This window comes from Lissotriton vulgaris, chromosome 3_1 (assembly GCF_964263255.1).
Source record: "Lissotriton vulgaris chromosome 3_1, aLisVul1.2, whole genome shotgun sequence".
Taxonomy (NCBI): Eukaryota; Metazoa; Chordata; class Amphibia; order Caudata; family Salamandridae; genus Lissotriton; species Lissotriton vulgaris.
The window spans coordinates 1,009,496,812-1,009,509,787 of NC_141689.1; positions in this window are offsets into that span (position 1 = coordinate 1,009,496,812).

Here is a 12,976-nt window from a genome sequence, read left to right on the forward strand (position 1 = left end):
GAATTTCTCGGAAATATCGCATAGTGTGTTTAAAGGCAGTTTTTTCACTGGAACACCTACCTTGCAACTCATTTTCATTAAGTTCAGCTAACAGAAGGGGCAATATTGAAAATTCTCGTTTATGTCAACTTATGAATAAGGAGATAAAAAAAAAAGCTGGTTTAACATCAAAACAATTGATGTTACGGCGGCATTAAGTTCTTGTAAATATGCCCCCCACTCTTCAAAACTTTATAGCTGTTCAGCTGATAATTTCAGATTTTCTGTTACTGTAGGGACCAGTGCAGATTCTGCTGTTGCTTTGGGGGGCATACGCTTGAATGGGTGATATTTACAGTTACCTAAAGGATGTGTAGCCTTCGCCTATCCGCAGACCTCGTTTGCTCTTTGCAGTCAAGCACGGTGTTTTTCTCAGTACATTTGAAATGAGCTCATACACTTCGTGTGCCGCCCCTGCAAATAAATATATCACACGAGTTACATTGAGCAGTGTGACATAATTGAGGCCTAACAAGTACATTGGCTGGTGTGGATGTGCCAGATTCTGCAGGTGAGTCATTGTTACCTGTTTGTTCTGAGAAAGGAATGTGCTAAAACATCTTGACTCAATCGGAATGTACGTCTTTTATTCGAGCTACAGCATAGATGAGCATACTGTCGCATTCTAGGCTAAATCCATTTTAAATGTGAATCAGTTTTGCTACTGTAAATAGTTCAAAATGTTGTCATCTCGCTTAGTCACAGTTCCCGAGGTTTACGACACATTTACATGAGCTTAGATAAAAAAGAAAACATGACTTACATGAATACAAACATACATATATGAATTGAAATGTTTAAGGATTAATTCTCTGTTTAATGTACACTTAACTTAACCATCACTGCAAAATAATCAGCTCTTAACAAAATGATGCACTTTTAAATTTCCCTGTAAGATCAAAACATGCTCATGCGTGGAGGAGAACTATACATTCTGGACCTTGGGAGACATTGTGCAATTGAGCAATTTGAAGTTTCATTTCTCCGGTTTGGCGCAAGACTTTCCGGAGTCATAATACTTATGTTAACATATTAAACATGAAAATTCTGTTTTTTAGTGTGGTTGCAATGAAGTGTGCTATACGAAAGAGGCTATTTTGAGCTCCTATATGTATTCATAGATGTGTATTTTATTTGTGCAATATAAATATATCCACATACCCTTTACCAGGATATTATACTTAAGGGACACTGTGCGAATTCAAGGGATCTATGTGCCGATTAAGAGATTTATAATTGCTTGTTAAGAGAAAATCCTCAGATCTGAGGACAAACTGTTGACTCCAGAGGAAGATACTCCAGGGTTTTTTCGTCGTTCATTGGCTGCCTGTGCACAACTCTTACTTTCATAGCAACATCTAAAAAAAGGACCCCTCTATGTACAAACTCTTTTACATCCTTACCACTCTGCGCCCACTCTGCCTCAGGGTCCATGTTACAAGAAAATAGGGTCAACCCAAGGAGTCACTGGGACCTGGGTATTGAAGTGTTATAAAAAAGAGGGGTCCCAGAACTTAGGAGCAAATTAAAAATTATTAAACAGGAATACTCTATGTAGTTTGTTTGAAAACACAATGTTATTTATTCACATTGTGTTAAAAAGGTCATTTATGCACATATTAATTTGAAATACTTTACAAAAATAAGTGCCCACATAGGAGGGGAAGGGGGTGGGTGTGTAGTGGTTGGGATAAGTGCTGTTTGGAGATGTGACAAGGTCAATCATACATTTCTTATAGAGAACAATTAAACAGTGGCTTCACAAGGGAGCCATATATGGATACATCAAATTCTTCTTTTTCTTAATATCGTCCTATCATGAACAGTGTTACAAATTACAAAGCCCCGGCTGAGGAAAAAAACCCGTGGGAGAAATATCTTGGCAGAAACAACTTTGGAGAATTTGTTTTCAGGTGTGTCTCCTGAAGGAAGACCACCAGAGGCATAAGGGCTATTGCCCATTTCGAAAGGGCACCGTACTTCTGTTTGTTGAGCAGCCCATTCGCATTAATGGACAGGATATTGCATGGATCAAATCTCATGTATAAAACTATAAAATCTTAAACATATTCTGTACCAACCAATTTTAAGATTAGCAAACCTACTGTACTTGTATTTTTTTGCTGGATTACCCCCCCCCCCGCCCTGAACCCCCCCCTGAAACGTGGGAATCCCCTCCCCGTCCACGCAGCCCACATCCCTCCCTCTATTTGCTTCTTCGGGTGTCTTCTTGTTACACCCTGGTGTGACCCATTAACCCAGGAGCACACGCCTTTTAATTATTCCTTTTTGCTAGCGAAGGGAGAAAAAAGATCATACCTAGCACATCCCTTTCAGACGAAAAACTCAGATTTCTCACATTTAGTCTCCTTTAAGCCTTTAAGCCTAAGCTCTTGTGGATATCTCATTGAGAAGAGTCTGAGCCTCCTCTAAATCAGTAAACAGAAAGAATTTTCCTTTTACAAGAACCTTCAGCTTCGATTGCTGCGCAATTGAGGCCTGGGCACCATTGGCTTTAAATAGTTGAGTTGCCATAAGCTTGCGGATTTCTGCCAAAATAGACTATAGAAGAGGTTGAGACAAGTGTAACTCACTCAATGCAAAAAGAACAATTGATGGACAGAATGCAGAACAATGTCATACACTCACCCCAGTACAGAGATCTGGGCCTAAATACATCATATTTCTGCTCACCATGTTATTCCAGTATGGATCCAGCCATATGCAAATCAGTCTTGACCCTGCGTCCAATGGGACAGTCCAGCCCGAACTGCCAGGCCTGGTCCTCCCTGGACTGGAAACAAGCATCCTAGGACCAATTTCGGGGTTTCACCCCTCATCAGCCAGCATAGCTTGACACCAGTGGCATGGAGAGCACTGGACCCAGGTCTGGGGATACCCGTCCCACTCGGGGTGACAAATGCAAAAAGAGCAATTGATGGACAGAATGCAGAACAATGTCATACATTCACCCCAGGACAGAGATCTGGGCCGAAATCCCTCGTTTTTTTGCTCACCCTGCCATTCCAGTTTGGACCCAGCCATATGCAAATCAGTCTTGACCCTGCACCCAACGGGAACAGTCCAGCTTGATAAGCCAGGCCAGGTCCTACCTGGACTGGAAACAAGCATACTAGGACCGTGTAGTATACTGCATTTGTTATGAAATGTATTTTACACCTCCTGCTCAGCCAGTTCCTGTGCTCTGTGTGACATAGAATGTTGAAGTCATGCTGTGCCTCGGAATGTTGGTACACAGAGAGGTGAGGTGACAGTTGGTCATGGGCTGAGCAGCAAACAGCCTGCTCCTGGTGGGGCTCTCCTTCACAACTTAACTACCTGTTGTCTAGAACTATACTACTTGTTACCTGCTTGAATAAATAATCTTTAATTACAACCTTCCTGCGTTGGGCCTCCTCACGACATTTATTTGGCGACGAGTTGGCGAAGAATCTACATATTACATCTGCTCTTTAGAGACCTGCCAAAGAAAAGAGGACCTGAAGACAACAGAACTACTGCCTACATATGACAGCAACAAGAAGTACACAAGGAGGTATCCACAGAAGCATGAAGAAGAAATATGTGTGTACTACAAAGAACTTCAAAGACGACAACAAAGAAGAAACAAGCTTTACACAGAGAAGAAAAGAAAACAAAACTATAAGTAAGTTGAAGCACTATGCCGTTCAGCCCCACCAGCGTCCTCACCATCGGACAGCCCTAGCCCAGGCGTGCTGTGCTCATCTACTCTACATAATTTTGGACATTGGTTTTGCCACTACAGTCAGTAGTACACTTTCTCCAATATTCAGTCAGCTGTTTATTTCACCATTTTCAAAAAACCGTGGTAAGAGGACGATGTGGTGAAACACCGATCTGCATTTTACTTTCGTCTATATGGTTGTTACCATTGCTTTACTGAGAACTATTAGGTCCATGCATCAACGATATTTGCATTCGCAAACGGTGCGAATCGCTAAATTCGGCCGTTTGCGAATGCAAAATCATGTTTTGGGATGCATCATTTTATTAGTAAATTCGCAATTTTAGGAATCGCAGATATGTTTTGCGAATTCCTTAAATATTCGCATTTTTTAAGGAATGGCATTTTGAAGGTGCAAAACTGTATGCATCAAAAATCGCAATTTGCGAATCCTTAAGAAATCGCAAATTGCATTTCTTATATTTAGAAGCCCTCTGACCAGTTGGTAATTTTTTTCACATTTTGAAAATCAGGTGAAACTCATTTCTAGTGTATAAAAGGTGTGTGATAATGCAGTTTAGACTTTTCCACAATGGCTGCTGTCATTGCATTTGCACGTCGGAGGAGGTTGAGAGCTGCTGGAAGGGGAAGAAGGATGATCAATGAGAGGATTTTTAGAGTGCGCATTACTTTGTTTGGGCAGACTGAGGCAGAAATTTATGACAAATACAGGCTTAATGGAGATTCAATTTTAGAGCTAATAGCAGTTTTGGACCCTATTCTGCAAAGACAAACCCTTAGAACCCAAGCCATTCCCACTCATGTCCAAGTACTGTGTTCCCTTCACCTTCTTGCCTCAGGGTCTTTTCAGGGTGTCATTTCTATTGCTGGTGGAGTGTCGCAGAGTGCCCTATCTAGATTTTTCAGTAACTTTTTAAATGCCATGCTACATAGGATTAGACATTACATCTCTTTTCCAAATACGCATCATGAAATACTGCAAACTAAGGGGCCCATTAGGATCACGGACGGACTTGCGTCCATCCGCGACCCCAGAGTAGGAGGGAACCTCTGCATGGCCTGCGGAGTTCCCTCCTGTGCAATTAGGATGTGACCGCCACCATGGCGGTCACATCCTCTATTTTTAACATTGTGGCGGGTGCGGCTTCAAGCTGCACCCGCCGCAATGTTAAAAATGCATACATTGCATTTGTATGCAGAAAGCGGCAGGCACCGTGCAGTGCCTGCCGATTACTGCATACAAATGCAGGGGGGTACCATAGGTACCCCCCATGTGCACCCCCCACCCCCCCTTCACCCAGGGGCCCCACAACGGGCCCCTGCAGTGAAGTTCCACATGCTTTTCCACGGTGGAAAACCCGCCGCGGAAAAGCATGTTTTGAAACCCATCCTAATATGGCTGGCGGTGTCTGAGAGACACTGCCACCATATTAGAGCTTTTCCGCCGCGGTTGTAAGCCAACAACGGCGGAGAAGCAGCGGACTGAAACCAGGAGCCACCAGCCATCCTAATGTGGCGGTGGGTCCGCAGCGGATTTTCCCCATCCTCCGGGCCGGTGGTGGCTTCCGCCGACCCAGAGGATGCGGAAAATCCGCTATCCTAATAGGCCCCTTAGTTAGACTTCTACAATATTGCTAACTTCCCTCATGTAATTGGCTGTATAGATGGCACACATATCCCCATATGCCCACCCTCAGAAAATGAGTATATATTTCGCAACAGGAAATGCTACCATTCCATGAACCTACAAGCAGTGTGTAATGCCAAAACAATATTCACAGATATAGTGGCTAGCTACCCTGGTAGTGCCCATGACTCTTATATTTTCAGACATAGTGCCATCCATAGGCGACTGCTAGCTGGAGAGTTTCATGATGGTTATTTTCTTGGTAAGTAACATAAAATGTTTGTAAATTAAAAACAAAACATGCTACTATAGGGTCATAATCATGCATTTTGTTTCCTTTTCCTTAAACCCAAAGGTGAAAGTACATATGGAGTGAGATCATTCATACTTACACCCTTTCTAAATCCATCTACCCGCAAAGAGCAGCAGTATAACCATGCCCATATTGCCACTCGTAATGTCATAGGGAGGGCTTTTGGTGTCATGAAATCCAGATTTCGAATTCTGCATAAAACAGGAGGAGCATTGCAATATAGGCCAGATGCATGTTGTAAAATTGTTGCAACTTGTGCCATGCTTCACAATATAGCCACCAAGAGAAGCCTGGAACTTGATATAGAGGAGGATTTTCCCAACAATGACAATCAACCTCAGCAACCTCTAGCAAGAGCACATAGACCAGACGCAGCAGAGGGTAGGAGGAGGAGGGCGGAGATCACTCAACATTACTTTTAACAGAGGTATGACGCAGCAAATGTTTATAGTGTGCTAACATGTTTTGTTTATGTCACGGGGCGGGACGGCATGGTATGAACGATAATGATGATATGGACTGGTGGTCGGATGTCTCCCCCCTTACACCCCTTTCTGTCTCCGCAACACAGCCTGCCACTTCATGGCCGGAGAACTGGACTCGGACGGACAATGACGCGGACTGGGGAATCCAGCACAGAAGGTATACGGTCCCTTTAATTCCGACGCTGTGGAGGACGAGGCTCCGCCCCCTTGGTGCATCACAGAGCCAAAAGGAGGCACGACCAGGAAGTCATCGGACGGCGTTTCCCGAGGAGGAGAGAGCGCAAGAGAACTACTTGCTGAAGCGGAGACGGAGTATTGCCGGGAAGAAACCCTGACGAGCCCAGCTGTGGACTGCAAGCCAGGAGGCCAACGGATAGGCGACTCACCCCGCCACGTTCCCGTGGGAGGAGCGTGGCTCACAAAGGTACGGGGCAAAGTGGCGGGCTGGGTTGCACGTAGTGGTCAACCGAATGTGTAAAGAGGTCACTGTATATAGTGTGTAGTCTCCACAAACCCCTTCCTTCATGAACACAGTCAGGCACGGAAGCGAGCGTGTGGCGAGACTCACTAAAGCACTTGGTGTCCTTCACTTACCCGGCCCCTTAACAGCAACTGTATCGTACCCCAGACTGATTCCTCCTTTTCTTTTCCTTTTCTTCATGCTAACCGGGAGGTTACCATCGCCCCAAGAATCATCCTAAGAAGCAGAGAACTGGCGGGCCCCCACACCTGGCGCGGCAGAAGCACCCTGGAACCTGTATTCCCTAGAGGCGTAAAGACGGAACCGGACGAGTTTGCCCGGTTAAGACAGTCTAACAGACGTCGAAGAGCATATCTTAAAATAAAGCCATCCCTAAAATCTCTATTTCAAGTCTCCGACTCGCTTCCTGTTCCCTCCACCCCTTCCAACTGGTGTCAGAAGTGGGATCGCCACCTCAGTCCGTCTGTACACCGGAGATGGACGCCCTCATACAACACCTGGTGAAGGGGCAGGAAAAATTAGAATGGGCAGTGGAGCAACAGATCACTACGGCACAAGCCGACCGGGACATGTTTACTAACACCATCACAGCACAGCTGGAAAACATCCAGAAAAAGACAGCTATCCCAACAAGCACCGTCAGTATGGAGAGCAGAGTACACGTCCCCAACCCATCGGGGATAGCTCTACAGAAGTATGTACACGGGGAAGATCCTGACGCGATCCTCATGAACTTCGAACGAGCAGCTAGAGCGTTAGGCTGGCCAGAGGAGAAATGGCCCTTCTTTCTGGCTCCCTTACTGACTGGGGAAGCGCAGTTCGCATACCAGGTCGCCAACCCTGTAGGGACTGCTCCATACACCCTGATCAAGAACGTGATACTAGACCACTTAGGCCTTGATCCTGAGGCGTATCGCGTCCGTTTCAGGAAAGAGAAAGGGATACCTGGGGAGAATCCCAAAACCCTCTTCTTCAGACTGAAGATGATGGCAGACAAGTGGTTGAAACCGGAAGTATGTACCAAAGAAGATATCCTCACCAAAATCTACTTAGAGCAGTTTATGGAGGCCCTCCCCTACGGGTCCCAGAGATGGCTTAGACAGCATGCGGGACTCACTGTAGAACAGGCTATCGAGATGGCCGCCAATTACGCGAGAGCTCAACCCAGAAGCTCGGGCTGGGAACAAGAAAAATATGCAAAACACCCTCCACCAGTCAAACCGGAAAAAAACCAAAACCAATGCTGGAACCCCCAAAACCCCGGCCTTTTCGACTGGACACCACGCCCAGGGGCCCACAGTGTTTTGAGTGCGGCGAATGGGGCCACATAGCCCGCCTGTGTCCAAGAAAACATCCAACAGAGGAGCCTATGGAGGTCGGCTATCTCCCCAAAACCGTTCTATATACTGCAGAATTGGGAACCTCCTTCTACGTGAGTATGCGGATCAATAATCATGTGGTGAAAGCCCTCTTAGATTCAGGCTGCAGACAGTCGGTGGTCCAGGAACGCCTAGTCCTTCCTAGTCAATATGTCCCCGACGCCCTTGTGCATGTCCGCTGCGTCCATGGGGACATCAAACCGTATCCCATAGCAGACATCACCATATGCCCGACTGACAAACCAGCTTGCGTGGTAAGAGTAGGAGTTGTAGACTCGTTGCCCGAAGACATGATCCTGGGGGTGGATAATCCTAGGTTCCTAGCCCTGTTCAGGGAGACGGTGTTTGAACGACCCCGATCAATAGAGGGACCCAAAGCGGCATACATAACCCCTGATCCCTGGGTGTTGGATCGTAGTTTCAGACACGCTCAAGCAGAGGACAGATCCCTTTACAATGCATGGGAGGCCGCTCATCCCGACCAGGACGTTACGAACTCTCCTTTTCCCAAGTTCTTAATACATAACGAGCTCCTCTACAGACAGGCTGAAGAGGGAAAAAGCCCTCAACTACTAGTGCCTTTGTCCTTCCGTGAGCAGGTCCTGTTCTTTGCTCATGCCCACCTTACAGCAGGCCATGCTGGTAAGGAGAAAACAACCGAGAGCATATTGCGTTATTTTTACTGGCCAGGAGTATACAGAGATGTGCAAGAGTATTGCCGAAAGTGCGAAATCTGCCAGCGGAAGAACACTCACAGACCCCCAGCGGCGCCTTTACAACCAATGCCTATAGTAGGGGTCCCCTTCGAGAGAGTAGGGATGGACTTAATCGGGCCCCTACCCAAATCATCCAAGGGACATAGGTATGCCCTTGTCATTGTGGATTATGCGACCAGATTCATAGAGGCGTTTCCTTTACGGGCACCCACCACAGCAAACGTGGCAGAGAAGATTGTGGAACTGTTTGCCCGTGTCGGTTTTCCCAAAGAGGTACTTACCGACCAAGGGACTCCGTTCACATCACGCATGATGAGAGAGGTCTGCAAGTCCCTAAACATCCATCACTTGAAGACATCAGTCTATCATCCCCAGACCGACGGCCTGGTGGAGAGATATAACCAGACGTTGAAGACCACCTTAAAGAAGATGCTCTCCACAGAGGGCCAGGCCTGGGATCGCCTACTTCCGCTTGCGTTGTATGTGCTCAGGGCCCAGAAACAGAGTAGCCTGGGCTGTTCGTCCTTCGAACTCCTCTATGGCCGCGTTCCTAGATCCTTACTGGAAATAACGAAGGACACGTGGGAGACCCAAGAGGCAGAGGAACAGAAGTCCCTCCTGGAGTATACCATACAACTCCGCTCCAAACTGGGAAAACTCCGAAGCCTTGCACACACAAATCTGGAACAACAAAGGCACAAGCAGAAGACGCATTATGACAAAGGTACCAGGTTAAGGAAACTCCAAGTCGGTGATTGGGCACTACTGCTTCTACCCTCCGTTACTCATAAGAATGAATGGGTCGGACCATATGAGGTGGTCGAGACAATTGGTAATACCACGTGCAAGCTGAGACTATCTCCCAATAAGACACAAAGCTATCACATCAACCTCTTGAAGAAGTGGATAGGACCACTACCAAGAGGTACTAATTTGACACTCCCGGCACCACCCGACAGGGTATCAACTCTAGAACAATTGGTGGTGAACACTGACCTGACTCCTCACATGAAGAAGGAGCTACAGGACGTCTTACAACCCTTCTCCCCTATCTTTTCGGACCTCCCTGGGAAAACAACCCTGGTAGAGCATCATATCAAAACGCCACCAGGTAAAATAGTGAAGCAAAGGCCTTACCGGATCCCCGCAGCCAGACGAGAAGCCGTCCGGAAAGAGGTGATGGACATGTTACGTCTAGGTGTAATCCGACCGTCTAAAAGCTGTTGGTCGTCTCCAATTGTGATGGTCCCTAAACCGGACGGCTCAAAGAGATTCCGTATGGACTTCAGGGCCCTGAGCGCTGTCTCTACGTTTGATGCCTATCCTATACCCAGGGTGGACGAGATGGTCGAAAAACTGGGAGATGCCGTCTTCATCACAACTCTTGACCTGACCAAAGGGTATTGGCAGGTGCCCCTCCGTGAAGAAGACAGAAAAAAGAAGGCGTTTGTCACCGATGATGGCCTGTACGAATTCACGGTACTACCATTTGGTTTACACAGGGCACCTGCCACATTTCAACGCCTCATGAACCAGGTCCTGAAACCCTACCTGTCGTTCAGTTCTGCTTACCTGGACGATATTGTCATCTACAGCAAAACCTGGGAAGAACACCTACAGCACCTAGGAATTATCTTGAGAGCTCTACAGGAAGCAGGGTTGAACGTCAACGCTAAGAAATCCAGAGCCGCCTTCAATAGTGTCAAATACTTAGGATATGTCCTCGGAAAAGGCCCTATTGAGCCACAGACTGAAAAGGTGAAGGCTATTCAGAACACCCCTTTCCCGACCAGCAAGAGAGAACTCCGGGCCTTCCTGGGACTAATTGGTTATTACAGGAGGTTTATCCCCAAGTTTGCCGAGGTAGCCGCACCCCTTACTGATCTACTACGTCAAGATGTCAGGCCCAGGGAGATACAAAATCCTTCTAGGGACGCCCTGCAGGCATTCGGAGAATTGAAAAACATCATAACCAGCGCCCCAGTGGTAGAATCCCCTGACTTTTCCAAAACGTTTGTACTCGCCACTGACGCCTCCGACGTAGGGATAGGAGCCGTTCTGTCACAGATAGGGGACGACAGGGTAGAGCATCCCATTCTATATGCTAGCCGCAAGTTGTTCCACAGAGAGTGCAGGTATTCCACTGTGGAACGAGAGTGCCTCGCTATCAAGTGGGCTATCGACAAACTACAGTACTATCTAGAAGGGAAATCCTTTATCTTACAGACTGACCATGCTCCATTGAAATGGATGTATCAAAACCGAACCCTGAATGCGAGAGTGCTGCGTTGGTTCCTATCACTTCAGCCCTACTCCTTTACTGTGCAGCATAAAAAGGGTAAAGACAACGGGAATGCAGACTTTTTGTCCCGAGTGTTTCCTCTCCCCGATCGGGAGACACCAGGGGGGGAGGTGTGTCACAGGGCGGGACGGCACGGTATGAACGATAATGATGATATGGACTGGTGGTCGGATGTCTCCCCCCTTACACCCCTTTCTGTCTCCGCAACACAGCCTGCCACTTCATGGCCGGAGAACTGGACTCGGACGGACAATGACGCGGACTGGGGAAATCCAGCACAGAAGGTATACGGTCCCTTTAATTCCGACGCTGTGGAGGACGAGGCTTCGCCCCCTTGGTGCATCACGGAGCCAAAAGGAGGCACGACCAGGAAGTCATCGGACAGCTTTTCCCGAGGAGGAGAGAGCGCGAGAGAACTACTTGCTGAAGCGGAGACGGAGTATTGCCGGGAAGAAACCCTGACGAGCCCAGCTGTGGACTGCAAGCCAGGAGGCCAACGGATAGGCGACTCGCCCCGCCACGTTCCCGCAGGAGGAGCGTGGCTCACAAAGGTACGGGGCAAAGTGGCGGGCTGGGTTGCACGTAGTGGTCAACCGAACGTGTAAAGAGGTCACTGTATATAGTGTGTAGTCTCCACAAACCTCTTCCTTCACGAACACAGTCAGGCACGGAAGTGAGCGTGTGGCGTGACTCACTAAAGCACTTGGTGTCCTTCACTTACCCGGCCCCTTAACAGCAACTGTATCATACCCCAGACTGATTCCTCCTTTTCTTTTCCTTTTCTTCATGCTAACCGGGAGGTTACCATCGCCCCGAGAATCATCCTAAGAAGCAGAGGTCTGGCGTGCTCCCACACCCGGCGCGGCAGAAGCACCCTGGAACCTGTATTCCCTAGAGGCGTAAAGACGGAACCGGACGAGTTTGCCCGGTTACGACAGTCTAACAGACGTCGAAGAGCATATCTAAAAATAAAGCCATCCCTAAAATCTCTATTTCAAGTCTCCGACTCGCTTCCTGTTCCCTCCACCCCTTCTGAACCCGTACAGTTTATTAAGTTCATAAACACAAGTGTACTTTCAAAAATTAAGACATTTAATTTGTTTCTCCACAAACTAAATTATAAAGCATTACTTTTCAAATTGTCAAGAAATCTTTACTTCTCAATAACTAATTGAATGAACTGGAGAGGTCAGACATTTAATTTTTTTCTACCACGCACCCCTAAAGCCTTAGCTGATGTAGTAGCTGTGCCAATGTCTTCACCAACTGCTGATTCACATTTTCTTTTGCTACGGCGTTCCCCAACTTTACTGCTACTTCCTTCAGCAATATTACTTGCAGTAACGTCAATTAGAGACCCTTCCTTGCACAATGTTTTTGAAGTACTATTTTGCATCTCATTTGCAATGGTTTCAAGTGCATTCATCCCTCTGGAGATGTCCCACCAGCACTGTGAGACATCCTTCTGCATGTCCAGGATTGCTTTAATGAGCTGAGCATTGGTGCGGCACATCATATTCATTGACCTACAAGAAGCCTGATTACTTAACATTGACCTAATACATCTTTGGGTATTTGCAATTTGCTGACTCTGCATTGTGCTGCACATAGCTTCCATGGCATGTGCCATGCGGTCCAGTTTGTCTGATGAAACAGATTGGGCTTTTTCAAATACCTTAGTCATGTGAGTGAGAGTACTGCTAATGGCACTGATGTCCTGAGTGACCTGATTAAATTGACCCTTTATCACCCTTTGGTCTTTCCCCTGCAGACGCTGAACTTTGAGCAGCTTCAGTTCAACTGCACTGGCACTTGTGTCTCCATCTGTGGCTGTACTGCGCATTGAAGGGCGTGCCCTCCGCCTCACAAATGGCTGGATCCTCTGTTGCCTGCCTAGTTGACTTGGT